The sequence below is a fragment of the Physeter macrocephalus genome, chromosome 20 (genome assembly GCF_002837175.3).
Source record: "Physeter macrocephalus isolate SW-GA chromosome 20, ASM283717v5, whole genome shotgun sequence".
Taxonomy (NCBI): Eukaryota; Metazoa; Chordata; class Mammalia; order Artiodactyla; family Physeteridae; genus Physeter; species Physeter macrocephalus.
The window spans coordinates 122729334-122742445 of NC_041233.1; positions in this window are offsets into that span (position 1 = coordinate 122729334).

Here is a 13112-nt window from a genome sequence, read left to right on the forward strand (position 1 = left end):
AGTTTGGAGCAGAGAAAGGTGTATTGCAGGGCCACGCAAGGAGATGTCTGGCTCGTGCCCAACAAAAGCCCAAACTCCCCAAAGGCTTTCAGAAAAGCATTTTGAAGGGCCAGGTGAGCGGGTCGAGGTTGGTTGGTTGTTGCAAACTTCTTGGCGCAGGAAAATCCTTTGTCCACGAAGGTCAGGTCACGGTGTTCCTGTAAACCTCCAACAAAAGAAATGTTCTCTGTTCCGCAAATTTTATCTCTATATGGATGAAAAGTGTTATCCCGTAAAGGTCAGAGCCTTGAGAATGGGTTACCCTGCCTATTTCCGGCTAAAGGCAACATTCTTAACTCAAAGTGAAGGCAATAGAACACAGAGGTTAAAGTAAAAAAACATCCACTGTGGAATGAAAATCGTTCTTCCCTATGAGGACACTCCTTACAATGTGTCTGACCGCTGTGCAACTGGCACAGTGTGTGTCCGAGCATCCACCCTCCTTCCCACCAGTGTGGCTGTGATGGGACCAGAGGTCTGAATGGAGAGGTAAGCAGGGACTACTTAGTCCTCTTTTACCTCCCAGCCAAGGGGCTCTTAATCTGAGTGGATTAGGGAGGCCAGGGAGCCTGGGGCCTCCCTGAAATCACGTATAAAATGTGTTTGTGCACAGGCTTTTGTTCATATAAGATTAAATGTTCTGGGTCCAGCCTCATTTCTACTCTTTAGTGATTCTTGTGAATTGTACCAGAACACACAGCTACAGTAATTTCAGCACATATTAATTGTTAACTGTACCGCATAAAAGTAAGCTTTCAAGGATTGAGGGAGACTGGTGCTTGAAAAGGTGTAAAAACATTCTGTGAAGTGCATTGAATGGAGAGCATTCGAGCCTGCACTTGAGTGTTACCAAATATTTTAATAAATAGTAGTTTGTTTCCCAATTGTGAGCTGCTAGGTTAAGTCTTTTGTTTGTTTCTCTGTTAGCTTGTTTTTGTACATAAGCAAACCTAACTTATCAGGTCTGTCTGTCTGAACAGGATCACAGGACCAAAAATTCAGGGCTGGTCCCTAGTACATGTTTAGATGGCAGAGCCTGTTTCTGTGGTTAATTGTAAATGTTGTATAGACATCATTTTACATGGCTTTGTACTCTCCTAAAACTACCCCTCCAGGCTAATGTGCTTGTACTTAGTGCACTAATGCATATAAATATTTATGCTTCCGTGGCAAGTGTGGCAAGCTGCTTAAAAACCAAACAAAACACCAGGGAAATGAAGGTTATTGTTTGTTTGTTTGTTTGTTTTTGTTGTTTTTTTAAATAATAGACTAAAATTGTCACTTGCTGTCCAATCTGTAGAAATGTCCAGTTTATATTGTCTGAGCCTTCTCTACTGAGACCCACAGTAACTAGGATATCAAGGTAAGTTAGACTCTCACGTCTTTCTAAATATACAGTGAGTTGTGTAGTTATATTTATATTCTCTCCGCAGAATTCCCAAACTGTGGTTTCAGAAAATAAGAAATTTGCAAATTATTTTAAATTGTGGGAGATGTAGAAAACTATATCAGGCCATCCCGCACTTTCTGTAGATCCAGGTTATCCAGTAATGAATTGCCTTTAGGGACCCGGAGCAGAAATGTTCCTTGGCTCTCTCGCTCTTGATCAGGACCGAAGCCCAGGGCGCCCTGAGCTGCTGCTGCCAGCACGGTTGCCCGGCTGCTCAGCACCGCAGGGGCGTTGCCTCCTGCCCACTCGGCCTCCTTTATTTTATATGGCATTGGACACATGGCAGAAAAAGAGAAATCTCTAAATTGGCAGAAGCCACCAGGTATGCAAAAACAGTGTTTTGTAATGTTGGTTTGGGTTGTTTGTTTTTCATGTAACAATGCCTGACAGAACAGGCCCAAACAAGTTTTGAGACTAAAATGTACCTTTTCTTCCACTGAGAGACCGTAGTAGGCAAACTAATAAATTCATCCGTCTTTTCTATGAGTCTGACATAAATTCTGACTTGCCTTGGGCAAGTAACTGATTTCCAGGTTGGCCTAAGGCCAGCGAGTGCTCAAGAAATGTTCTAGTGACTAGAGTAGAAAAGAGTGTGCAGCCAGGGTTTCATTAATTGTGCTTCGTGTGTGTTCTGTTTTTAATCCTTACGTAAAGATCCATTCTCTCCCACCCAATAAACCTACCTGTTGCTTGACTCCGAAATGCATTGGCTAGGCATTACGACAAGCTAGTTTTATAATACCACATGCACAGTTACTCTTTTGTTATGTTTTGTTTTGTTTTTTAATACAAGCCGTGCACATTTTAGTTCAAATTTACCCTAATTTAGGGAAGTAATTCCCTTGTGGTCCCGTGGTTAGGACTCGTGCTTTCACTGCCAAGGGCTCTGTGGGAGTAAGACCCCAGCGTATAGCCATGTTGCAGGGCCCAAAAACCCCAAATAAAAAACGAAACACATTTCCCTTTCGTCTCTGTCAAGGTGTGTGATGTTTATTGTATAATTTTCCCAACCTTTAAAAAATTTTTTTTAATCTACACTTACACACAAATAATGTAGATTCATTTTCAGTTCTGTTAAATAAATAATTCGTGCTGCCTTGCAACTTGCTTTTCTGATGTAAGAGTAAGACTTTGAAATACCACCATTTCCTTTTTCTTTTCTTTCCGTTTTTCCATTGCTGTATAGTAACAGTACAGAAAGCTTTCCAAAACCATGTAAGTCCATTGTAAGCAAATCCAGGTTCATATTTTATTTCTATCCCTGACTTATGCTGATCACTATGTAAATAATTGTGTATAATTTTTCGTGTATAAATTTTACTTAAAGTGAATAAAGCCAAGTCACCAAGCATTTTTTGTGGTTTCTTTACAGAGTCTAGTCTTGTTTCAAATTCCTTAAAACTTTCAGGCAAAAACTTCATTGTAAAGTTTAGGTTAAACTTTAGACTGTATCTAGGACACCTAATTCTGTTATTAAACTTGGTGGTAATGGGAGATCCCTGGTGGCCCAGGGGTTAGGGTTCCGGGCTTTCACTGTCGTGACTGGGTTCAACCCCTGGTTGGGATCCCACAAGCCATGCAGCGTGACCAAAAATAAAATTCTTGTGGAGATAACCAGTTTTCAGATGAATTACATAAAAATATCCAGCATAATAATGCTAAAACACAGTATTACAAATGAGTTCATAACATGGGGTTTTTGCAGACGTAGGACCAGTGGCTGCTGCCCTGTGTCTGAGAACATGGAGCCTACCCTCCCCACAGAAGGAGGCATCTTCTAACTGACACCATGAAGAGGTGACAGGGGCTGTGGCTCAGCAGGGATGAGGGGAGAGAACAAGGTCAGCCAGTAAACATGACCCTGAAACTGACCCCTTCCCCGCTCAGTGCTATTCCAGACGCTCACACGCAGGACGACCTCAGCTGAGATGGGCCTTGAACTGGCTCTTCAAGCTTCAGCCCCTTGTTGCTTCATCTTCCTAAAAAATCCCCAAACCGTAAGGGATTTGCTAACTTTAGGGCAATGCCTGTAAATTAGTAAATGTTTTCCCAAGATTGGGGAGATTTTTTATTTCGTTTGATTACAAGTCTTTTAGAACTAATTGTATGGCCAATATCACTCTTTCCTTTGCTGCCATCCCCAACACAGCTTTTAACTCAGTTTACAAATAATTCTCAGGAAACTGAGGTTGTCATTGACAAAGTTACGTGGTGCACATTTGGGGGCTTGTGCGTTTTCATTGTAGGTTTTAAAATACATTGGCTTTGGTCACCGGGTTCCTGAGAGGTTGGGCCCAGGCGTGAAGGCAGGTCCCAGTCCCCATCCCGGGATGCAAAATACCTTGAACTGTGACCCATGTGGCTCAGTCTCAGTGGCCTGGGGAAAATTCTACAATACAGAACAGTATTTCTAGGAAGGCTTGCTGTTGCTGTTATTTTAAACAAAATGTTTCTCTGAGGCCTTCTTTTGGCCCTTGTGTTCACACATCACAATGGCCAGTGCAAGTCCTCTGAGAGGGAATTGGATCCTCACTCCAGAACGTGCCGGTTAATTCATACCTTCCCAGAAATAGCCACTGGTGAAGTTGTTCCAGGCAAAAATGAAAGCAAAATAAATTTTAGGAAAAATATCTGGTTGCAAAAATATTTTTCAGCCTGGTAAAATCCAAGGTTTGATTTTCAATATCTATTCTAGAAGCAGATTTATGTTTTTCTTGAATACAAACATATAAGCTGAGAGGGCGGAACACTGCTACATGGAGTTGATTTCTTTTACTGTTACTCTATAGAACTGTTTTATTATGTCACTGATTTTGGCCACTACCCCTGTGCTCTCCAGTCCTTGTTGACACGGGGACTATATCTGCTTTGCACCTGTTCACATGAAGCCCATATTTGAGGAGACACTTTTTACTTTATTTTTTTTTTCATACAGCAGGTTCATCTTAGTTATCTATTTTATACATATTAGTGTATACATATGTCAATCCCAATCTCCCAGTTCCTCCCACCACCATCCACCCGACCCCGCTTGCGGCCCCTTGGTGTCCTTACATTTGTTCTTACATCTGTTTATTTCCGCCTTGCAAACCGGTTCATCTTTACCATTTTTCTAGATTCCTCATATATGCCTTAATATATGATATTTGTTTTTCTCTTTCTGACTTACTTGACTCTGTATGACAGTCTCTAGATCCATCCACGTCTCTACAAATGAACCAGTTTCGTTGATTTTTATGGCTGAGTAATATTCCATTGTATATATGTACCACACCTTCTTTATCCATTCATCTGTCGATGGGCATTTAGTTTGTTTCCATGACCTGGCTATTGTCAATAGTGCTGCAATGAACTTTGGGGAGCATGCTGAGGAGACATCTTTTGAAAACACCTCCTCTATAGCATGGAGAAAATTCAGAAGTTATATTTTTAAGAGTTCAGTAACGGAACATAGAAATTATATTTTCATCATGTGTTACTGACCCCTGATCCTTGAAACGTGGCAGAACGGAAGTAGCTTCATGCAGGTCATCTCCTCTTATTTCAAGAGCCTGTTTAGAAAGTGTCTGACTCTGTATCATTAAACCCCAGTGTGGTCTTTCTAACAATCCTCTGTCTCCCTCACTGAGAAAATCTCAGTGCAACTCACTCATATAAATGAGTTAATTTTCATCGTGAAAACCTTGAGCCTTGCGGGGGCCCTGTGCAGGGGGCGTCATTGAGAACAGTAGCTGTAGTTGTCCCATCACTGGGAGCTTCCAGCACCTGGACTGCCCCCACGCTGGGCACTGTGGGTGCTCCCCCTGGCCCACGAGGTCGTCCTCATTAAATCCCGAGTCCCTCTCACATTGTCTCTCCTACTCCCATCCATCCCAAGTTAGTTTCTCTGAAGGAGTATGTTGGGATGGATCTGGAGAAGCAGCGCTGTGTATTAAGTGTCAGCCTTTGTGGCAGGGCAGGGAGGAAGCAGGATAAAGCAGATGGGAAAGTTGAGCCGTGATGCAGCCCTGGCAAAGCCTTGGCAGACCCCGGGTTGGGGCAGGGGGGTGCTCTGAAACATGTGTGACCCTGACAGTTGTTCCAGCACCCGCACTGCAGTTGGCCAGCCGGAGTGCAGAGGAGGACCAGCAGGTAAGAACTCACATATGGCAGGCGCTGGGACTCCTCCAGACATCACGATCCACCCGAACCTCCAGTCTGAGTGACACAGGCTCTAATTTGTACCCCTTTCAGCTCTCAGTGTTCTGCTCATATGTGATGCTAAAGAACTGGCCAGTGAACAGCTGATCCCCTTACCCTGAGTTTACCGCCCCCAGCTGCCCGTCTGGGGGCTGAGAGGCCAGCCCTGGGAGCACGTGGCAGAGCTGCCACCACAGTTGCCTCCATAAAATGTGCACTGCCTGTTCCCACCACTCACGCTGGGCCGGCTTCCTCACCTCACCTCTTACTATCACCTTTTCGCTTAACAAAATGAGGTTTCTATTTGAATTTCTTCTGGCGTTTCTCATTGGTCTGGAAGGTTGTACAGTAACATTTCTAAAGCACTTCGACAGCTTTGACCAAATTATATTATTTTTTGTTTGTCTACATTTAGTCCTTTTTCAGTCTGCCATCTTGAAACCAAATGGCAGCTACTAAATTTCACAGTGACCAGTGTTTGAGAATCTGAGTAAAAATTAGTAACCTCTCATTGTAAAAATATAGAAGATTGAGTGTATGGGAATATGCGCACTCAACTTATGTACATGTTTAATCCTGTTAATTGAGTTTTTTGCAGGCTATGACTTAATCCAACTCACTGCCTGTACTTAAGGGAGAAACGATTAACAACCTGCAGTCGATGCCAGCACCCACACACGGGGAAAGTCAGAAGTGCCCTTAGCTGTCCTGCACATCCAACCATCTGGAGGGGAGGAAAATGAGAGCAGGGAAGAGAAGAAATACCTGGAGGAGGCTTCCTCACCCTCCGCTCTAGACGGGGCGCACGGGGTGGGAGAGCAGGTTGGCATGCACTCCCCCCACTAAGCCTGTGCGGTTCATGATGGTCTTGAGGACACACTTCGTGCTTCACTTGAGGGAGTCGGTTGTGCTGCCTTCACTGTGATGGCAGGTTGGGTCTTCTCTGCCCGCCTGCCCCTCACACTTCACTTTGCCCTCAAGTCTTCATTTTTTCAGGCAAACAATGGGGCTCAGTGGGCAGAGCTGAGCATGCAGTAGGCAAAGACTTGACACCCAGGTGTAATATATATTCATGTTAGTATATTAACTCATTTATATTTATTAATTTACTTTATTAGAACTATAGTAACATAAAAATAATACATAATATAGCAATATTAATATAATAATATTTATATTCCCATAGTATCTGTTAATATTGATGATGTATAGGCTAATTTAGTTAGGTACATCAGTGGCAAGAAGACTAATGAAGACTAAGGAAATCAGAAGAGCCCAGAACTTTGAAGATCTTTGAGGGAAATCCATGCCCATGATGTAAGTAGAGAGAAGTATATGGAAGATGTTGTCTGGGCTGCCTGCACTGCTCCTTTGACCTCTGTTACTGGGTCAAGAGTGAACCAGGGCACCCCAAGTGTGTGGGCAAAGCAGGACCCCAGAGTCCAGGGCCCAGCCACCCTGGCCAAGTCCCTTCCTTCTTTCACCACATCGCAGTGCCCCAGTCCGACCGCGCCTCTCCTCCTCATGTACACTTCTGTGAACATATGTTATCACTTCTCCTACAGAATGAAGTGTACATGGTGCAGGAGAAAAGGCACTTACCAAATGGTGACACACATCTTAAAGCTGGAGAGAGGGAGAAGGAAAAAGAGAAAGAGACAGAGAGATGAGAGAGAGAGAAACACCACTTTTATACTAGAATATAAAGTATAGGAAAATACAAATTGATGTTAAAACTGTTTATAACAACTCATCTTTTATTTTCACCAATGCCTGTACTATGCAATTTAGTGGTCATCTAGGTTATCTTGTTCTAAAATCATAACGTAGGCTTTCAATTTTGAAATAATACAGTTTCCTACATTACGAAAAATGTACCTTTGAAGCGAATGTTCAAATCCTCCAGTGTGTTCTTAGCCAAAGCAGAGGTTTTTAGCGTCTTCAGAGAGCCTGTCAGAATGTGCCCCGGAGGTTAGGGAGAGCTTCCTGGATCACAGTCGGCCGTTTCCTGTTTCCAATCAGCGCGGGGGTTTGCTGTAACTGCTGATTCTGAGAGAGCTCTGGGAGTGGCTCTGGCACCTACAGACGCAGGAGCACTTTGTCCCCATCAACATCTTTGGCCGCCGCAACTTGTAAGCAGCCTTCGCTCCCGGCCCCCGAGCAGGCCAGGCCGCCCCGCTGTCCCTCTTCTCCCGCTGACTCCCCTCACCGGGATCAGAGCGCACGGAGCCACTTGTCCCTGCCTTCCCTTCCCCACTCACAGGCACGGCCAGTCTCCTAATTCTGGTTCTGGTTTGGGGAGGAAGAGGTCCAGGCCCAGGCCTGGAGAGGCCCGCAGGGGGGACCCATCTTCTCAGACAGCCTGTGGACTCGCCATGGAGGTTCGGGTACATAGTGGTGGCTGGAGGAGTCTCAGCGCCTGCCATGTGCGGGTTCTCACCTGCTGAACAAAGACTCAGAATCCATCGGGCGCAGGGGTGGCCGAGGGGAAGGTGAGAGTCGGATGGGCCAAGTGTGGAGGACAGGGTTTCCTAAGTTCCACAGCACAGACTAAACCCTTTCTGAGCTGGAAATATTGATGGGTCAGCACCGGCCCCTCCAAGTGGAGGGATTGGTGGATGTCCTGAGCTGGGGTTTCTCTGAGAAGTGCTAGGAGATGGTGGGAGGAGGGGAGATGCCGGTGACAGCCTGGGACCTGAGGTCAACCCATCTGACCTCAGCATAGGAGGTGCGGGTTATAATTAGGATTTTCCCCAAGTCAGAGCAGCTGCTTTCCCTGGGCCTGATGTTGACTCTTTATTATAATGGTGAGATAGATGCAGAACAGGACACCAAGACCTGCAGCTGAGTGTCCTCTAACCCCTTCATTCTTGATCTGACATAATGCTCGCTGATACCCAGCTGTCTGTCCCCTCTACGCAGTCACTTCTCTCTCACCCAGAGCACATTCGTGGAGGCCCCACTGAGTTCCAGGTTTATTGCAGAAACTGACGTGCAGCACTGGGTGTTGAAAAAGGAGGGAGTTCCCATTCTCCTGCAGGAAAAAGACTTTTGGGGGAGACAGAAAAAAATAAAATGGACACAACGTCCAATGGTGATATGTATCTTGGAGAAAAATAGGAAGGAAGGTTGAGGAAATTTCTGAGTGTGTTTAGTGAGCAAGCAATGGAGAGGGCAGAGTGTTCCAGGCTGAGAGAACAGCAAGTGCAAAGACTCTGAGACCACAGTGGGCTGCATGTTGAGAGTCTTAATTACTAGTCTGGATTCTTAGATTTCTCTTGAGTCTGCATTTTGCTTTTATTTGTATCCTTCGTTTCACTTTCTTAGTTAATTAACATAAATGCCTCACCACCAATCTGTTGAATTTAGCATATTCTATTCCAGTGATTCAAAGTGAAATCTTTGGTGACTTTAGGTCACCTCAGTGGATGTTTATTGAGTAGCCTCCCTGGGCCCAGCACTCTGTGAAGAGCTAGGAGTCTGTGGAATTAACTTGAGGGGTCTCCACCTTGATGACCCCAGTTCATGAACTTCCAGTGTGTCCTCAGTCTCCTTCCACTCCACCTCCTCCCAACTCGTCTGGTCATGAGTTCTGATCCTGACACCCTCTCACACTTTCATCTTATATGACCAGCTCCTTCCAGTGGTCTCTGCCCAAAGGTCCACCAAGCTTCTCAAAGTTAGTGCAGCCCAAACAGAGTTGCATTTTTTTTGGAAGCCCGTGTGGTAAGGAAAGCAACTAATGCACCCCCCAAGCTCCAGGAATGGCTTTGACCTCACCCCAGCCCACTCCAGCACCCAGCACCATGATCCCACAGCTGCAGGACTCCCCACCATCCTCTCTTTCTTTTCAATCCTGGGATGCACACCAAACTTTCCCTCCGCCCAAAGGCCCCTCCCCTCATGTGGCAGACAAATATACATGGGTCACCACATGTGGTCACTGCTGATAAAGAGCAACAGGATCCCCGAGCAGAGGACAGACAAGTGTCCCTGAGCAGGTAGAGCACAGGCCACTGTGGCAGCAAAGCCTTTAAAGGGAGTGAGGCAGGCATCACGCTGCAGCCTCTCCCCACTGTTCCCCCAGTGCACACTGTGTTCCCAAGCCGCCATCTTGGTGGGCTGCCGTTCTTGTGTAGTGTTGGGGGATGCCCATTTATTCCTTCATTCCCTTTTTCATTCATCTTTTGTGTTTCCTGCTTAGTGCCACTTTAGCTAGAGGAGAACTCATCCTTGGAGACCCAGCTCAGATTTTGCCTCATGGAAGAAGACATGCTGATGGCCACCCATTCTTGCTGCCTTTGGCCCCATGTGCAACACCCCAGGGTTGTGATCATGCTTTGATTACCTCTCCAGCCTGTGAACCCTGTGAGAACACTGGGCCAGACTCAGAGAGGAGCTCGTAAATGTGTGATGATTGCTAAATAACTGCATAGTGAAAGGATTAAACACAGGCCATGTGTAAGTCAAGTTCACCGAAGGTCAGTTTCCTCCTCCTCCTCCTCCCTCATTCCAGGACCAGGACCCCCAGGGGCGTTATCTCACCCTCACCTCATCTGCCACTTCAGTAGTCTGGAGGACTGTTGTCTTTCATTTCATTTTGTTTACACTTTGAAGACATTTCCTGGCTGTACCTCTCAGTATTGAGAACATTAAAGTCAGGAGCCCTTCTGTGCTGCCTGAACCAGGAGAAGAGATTATGGGAGGACAGTGTTGAGGAGGACATGACGCGGTGTCTGGGCCCCTGTGCAGTGGGAAGGGGGGAAGCTGAAACAAAGGAAGTTTCCACCCCTCCCCCACCGGGACACATCCCTCCCTCTACCTTTAACCACCCTGATTAGGATTACCTAGGGTTCAATGTTTCTCCTTGGTAGATTTACCGGCCACCAGACCTCAGTTCTAAGCCTTCTGCATGGCCTACATCAAGTCAATAGTGCCTTTGGAGCCTGTGCTCCTAATTCTAAGTAACTCTGACAGTTATGCTGGCTGAGCTGGTGCCTGGCTGAGTTCCTGGCATCTCACTGTGAGATGTCCAACTCTTGCTGTCCCCTGTCACTGCTGTCCCCGAAACCCCAGCTTGCAACATGGTGGTGGAATGTCTTGATAGAGGAATGTAAGAGTGAGTAGGAGAAGGGCGGGTGGTGTCAGGGCGGCACTGAAATATAGGGGACTTTGCTCTTGGCTGGTCCTGACCTTTTGCAACTGGCCACACGCCCTGAGTGTGCACAGTCTCCTGGGAAATCAAAAGACCTAGCCTGAGGGTGTGGTCCACAGAGGCTGAAGGGTGTGACAGAGTAACCCACCCACAGGAGCCTGGGGAGCCCAGGTCTCAGAGCACCCTGCGGAGTGGAGCCTGGCTGGCAGTGTGCCCCAGTGGATGCCATCATCGACGGCCACTCCACTCTGAGGATACTTCGGTTGTATTTCATTGGGACACTGTGGATTCCGGGGGATCAGGCTGTTGCCACCTCTCTCTCCATCCATCTCCCTCTCCATTTGCCACCGCTGCCCCCACCCCCTGCTCTCTTCTTTGGCCGCCAGCACGAGGCACCCATTGGTGGAGTACTGGTCGGGGTGGGTGATTTGTGAGGTTGTGAGAAAAGACAACAGGACTGCGCTCCTGTCCGTTGGGCCTGGTGGCAGCTGTAGGAGGGTGGAGCAAGTTGACGATCTGCAGGAAAACATGACGTAATACCGTGGACCTGTGTGCATAAAATGGTTATGATGGAATGTACATATTGTATCTTTCACATTTAAAAAATGATAGAAAGTGTCTGTGTATGTGTGTATATATTAGTGATCTAGAATGGCAAATTCTTATTTATTTATTTATTTTTGGCTGCGTTGGGTCTCTGTTGCTGTTGGGCGGGCTTTCTCCAGTTGCCGCGAGAGGGGGCTACTCTTCATTGCGGTGCACAGGCTTCTCTGTGTGGTGTCTTCTGTTGTTGCAGAGCACGGGCTCTAGGCTTACAGGCTTCAGTAGTTGTGGCTCGCCAGTTCTAGAGTGCAGGCTCAGTAATTGTGGCACATGGGCTTAGGTGTTCAGCACCATGTGGGATCTTCCCGGACCAGGGCTCAAACATGTGTCCCCTGCATTGGCAGGAGGATTCTTAACAACTGCTCCACCAGGGAAGCCCTACAATGGCAAATTCTTAAGTGAAACAGACGAATCAACCACAGGCTAAAACATGGATGAGCCTCGACAACATGACACTAAGTGTGACATGCCAGACCGAGATGTCCAGAATTGTGCCATTCCAATTACTCGAAATATAAAGAACAGGCAAATCCATAGACAAAAAGCACACGGGGTTGCTGAGGTCTAGAGAGACATGCACTATTTGTTCAGAGCTGGCGCTACAAACTGAGGGACACAGACACCGCCTCTCACGTTACAGTGACTCAAGCACACGCAGAAGTGCTTTCTGACGGCAAAAAAGAAGGTTGTGATGTGACGAAGCTGTAGGCGGCGGACAGGAAGAGGGAAAGCCCACCTGACTGCCTCGGGCCACATATTTGGTTTTCCTATATTCAGTTATGAATGCAGAAGATGAAAAATGTGGACGTTGTCAGTCTCGGAGGAAGCACTGACCCTTGGAGTCTGTTGCTGCCCAGATTTGGGTCTGGCCTTCCAGGTTGCTAGCTGCAGGGGGTGGGGCAGGACCTCGTGATTAGATCAGTTATGAATGCAGAAGATGAAAAGTGTGGACGTTGTCAGTCTCGGAGGAAGCACTGACACTTGGGGTCTGTTACTGCACAGATTTGGGTCTGGCCTTCCAGGTTGCTTGCTGCAGGGGGTGGGGCAGGACCTCGTGATTAGAGGGAGGAGTTCCCGGACTCCCAGGCGTATATAGAAAATTCTGTATTCTGGAAACCCTCTTTCAACATCTTCAAATACTCTGTGGATAAAGAAACTTTAGTCAGTGTTTTTAAAATTAACTGCAAACAATGGTAATAATTACACTAGTGTTGAGTAACAAAAACAAGGGTAATTTTATTACCAAAATCTCAGGATTAAGAAATGTAGGCATTTCATTAATGCCTACATTGTGGTGAGTTTACTGTGAGTGATACAGTGAAAAACAAAAAATCATTAATCCAATGCATATTTTTCACATCCCCACTATCGCTGCCAAGACATCTGGTCGACCTTGCTTCAGGAACCACCAAGTGCAGCTCCACTGGTGCGAAACTCAGCGGGACGAATCCGTGTCGTTCAAGGGCGCAGGCTTTCAGCCGCTCCGCTAACTTCTGGGCTCGACCCAGGCGGCGATCCGTCGCGTTGCACAGTCTGTGGTGTCCGCCCGCGGGTCCAGAGACTGTTCCCAGGATCCAGAGAGAAAGCTTATTCCCTGGAGGAGCCTCAGACAACCACTACCAAACAGGATTGCCCCCGGGTTCGTGGCCCTCCCGACCTTCAACGGACAGCCCATGCCGCAGCCCG